The following is a 2923-nucleotide window of genomic DNA, read 5'->3' on the forward strand; positions in this document are numbered from 1 at the left end:
TAATTTTGTGTCGTCTGCAAATTTGATAACCTTACTCATCGTATTCCTTTCCAGATCATTTATATATATATATATATATTGAAAAGCACCGGTCCAAATACAGATTCCTGTGGCACTCCACCGTTTACCCTTTTCCACTGACAAAATTGACCATTTAATCCTACTCTGTTGCCTGTCTTTTAACCAGTTTGTAATCCACGAAAAGACATTGCCTCCTATCCCATGACTTTTTAGTTTTCTTAGAAGCCTCTCATGAGGGAGCCCTTTTTAAATATTTGGGTTACATTGGCTACCTAGGGTATATTGTGTCCAAAGACGGCTTTCAGATGGACCCTCAAAGTTGAAAAGCCTTCAAGAGTGGCCACAGCCTATGGGATTAAAAGCCTTATGCCATTTTCTTGGCTTCACCATCTACTACTGTACGTTCATAAAACAGCACCACTCACGGCTATGACCAGAAAAGGGGCTAATTCATCTTGATGGTCCGAAGAGGCTATTTCGGCCTTTCAGACTCTCAGAGGCCTTCCAAAAAAAACCCTTGTCTTTTCCACCCCAATCCTTGTCGCCCATTCATTGTTGAGGTCGACGCTTCTGATGTCAGCGAGGGAGCTGTACTTAGCCAATACAGCAATTTCAATGTTCTCCATCCCTGCTCGTTCTTTTCACGGCACTTCTCTCCAGCTGAGAATTATGGAATTGGAGATAAAGAATTGTTAGCTATTAAGTTGGCCTTTGAGGAATGGTGTCCATGGTTGGAAGGTGTGCAACACCAAATAGCAGCGTATACCGAACATAAAAATCTGAAATATCTACGACACCCCCAATGCCTTAATCATCGATAGGCTAGATGGTCATTATAGTTTAATCATTTTGAATTCCCCCTCAAATACTGACCTGCAGAAAAGAATATCAGGGTCGATATACCCGACTAACCTCACCACATCATCAGCCCAAACAAAAAGGTCCTGGCAGCTACTCACACAGTCCCCACTGGGAAGACAGTGATTCTGCGAGGAATGAGGAGAAAGTTACTAAGATGGGCACGTGACTCTCGTCTGGCCGGTCACCCCGGGCAAGTTCGCACACTTGCCATGCTCCAACGCTTTTATTGGTGGTCTAAGATGAAAGAAGATGTCCAAGCATACGTGACCTCCTGTGCCACTTGCGCAAGGCAGAAACCTCCTCCATGACGTCCCTGGGGTCTTCTTCAGCCGCTGCCTGTACTGGAGGAACCATGGACGCACATCGCAACTGACTTTGTGGTGGACTCTCCTCCCTCAGGCGGAAATAACACCATTTGGGTAACCGTTGATCGCTTATCAAAAATGGCACATTTTGTGGCCCTGCCAGGACTACTATCCGCTGCTGAACTGGGCAAATTGTTTGTGAAGCACATCTTCCACGTCCATGGCATGCCCAAACACATCTTGTCAGACAGAGGTGTCCAATTTACTACAAAATTCTGGAGAACATTGTGTCGGATGTTCGACACCTCACTGGACCTAACCTCGGCCTATCCAATGGACAAACAGAAAGAATGTATCGGATGCTCAAACAATTCTTGCACTCATATGTGAACTCGAGACAAATTGACTGGGCAGAATTACTTCCCTATGCTGAGTTCGCCTTAAATTCTCATTCTGCCTCTGCCACCGGGTCATCCTCATTTCAAGTGGTATATGGCCGTCAACCATTACCTCCTCTTCCTCTGCCACTGTCAGTAACTTCTCTAGCCGCCCAAGCCACTGTGACGGAACTACAACAACTGTGGGGACAAACTAAGGATCTGCTCCTCAGGGTGGGCCAAAGGCCAAGAAGGCTTACGACCTCATCACAGGAAGGCACCTCAATTCCAACCTGGAGACAAGGTATGGCTCAGTACAAAGTTCCTTTGCTTGAAACTGCCCTCTGCACACTTTGCACCACGTTATGTCGGACCCTTTTCCGTTCTCAGATGTCTTGGAAATTTGACATACAGTCTAAGACTACCTCCATCCATGAAGATTCATAATGCCTTTCACTTGGTACTACTGAAACCACTCGTCCTCTCGGAATTCTCCAACAGACTCCAGAACCCGCACCACTTGATGCTGAAGAAGACATCGCGTACACGGACAATGACATTATGGATGTTCGCAAACGAGGTAAAGGTTGGGAGTACCTTATCTCCTGGAAGGGATATGGACCGGAGGAGAACTCTTGGGAACCCGCTGTCAATATCTTTGATAAAGACACGATACGGCGCTTCCATCAATGTCATCCTCGAAAACTTAAATACCCTGGGAGGGGCCCTAAGAAGGGGGGTACTGTTATGCCCATCGGTCACAGACGACTGCACCCTCTCTGTCTCATCTCTGTCTTTTCTTTTTCCTCTTCCTCTCCTCTGGGCAAGATGGCTGCCTCCGCTTCTCCTTGCCGACCTTGCCGGCGTCCCTGGTCCGGCATGGGCGATTGCGTTCGTCATTTTAACTCTGAGGTCACCTAGGGGAAGCGCACGCACGTTGGCCCTCCTTTTGAATACGTCACGGCGGGAACCTCGAGGGCATCCCCACCGCATGATGACACTACCTCTTGGTACTTAAGCTCCACTCTCTGTTCCGGCTATGAGTTAGCAAGGAATCTCCCTATTGATCTCTGCCCACTACCAGATGCCTCCACTCTGTGTACTCTCGCTCCGGAATGGCTTAGGTACCAGCACCTTGAGGGCCTTGTCTCGCTCTTGCCTACCCTTCAGGGTCATTTGTTCCAGCAAGGACTTAAGGTACCCGCTCCTCGGGGGCATTGCCTCACTCCTGCCTACCCTTCATGGTCATCTGTTCCAGCTAGGACATCTAGGTATTCTCGGGAACCTTCCTCCCTCCCAGACCTCCACCCTTGGGGCCTTCTCTACAGCTCTCTGCAGCCTCAGAGTGAGTACTTTAAC

This window comes from Rhinatrema bivittatum, unplaced genomic scaffold (assembly GCF_901001135.1).
Source record: "Rhinatrema bivittatum unplaced genomic scaffold, aRhiBiv1.1, whole genome shotgun sequence".
Lineage (NCBI taxonomy): Eukaryota > Metazoa > Chordata > Amphibia > Gymnophiona > Rhinatrematidae > Rhinatrema > Rhinatrema bivittatum.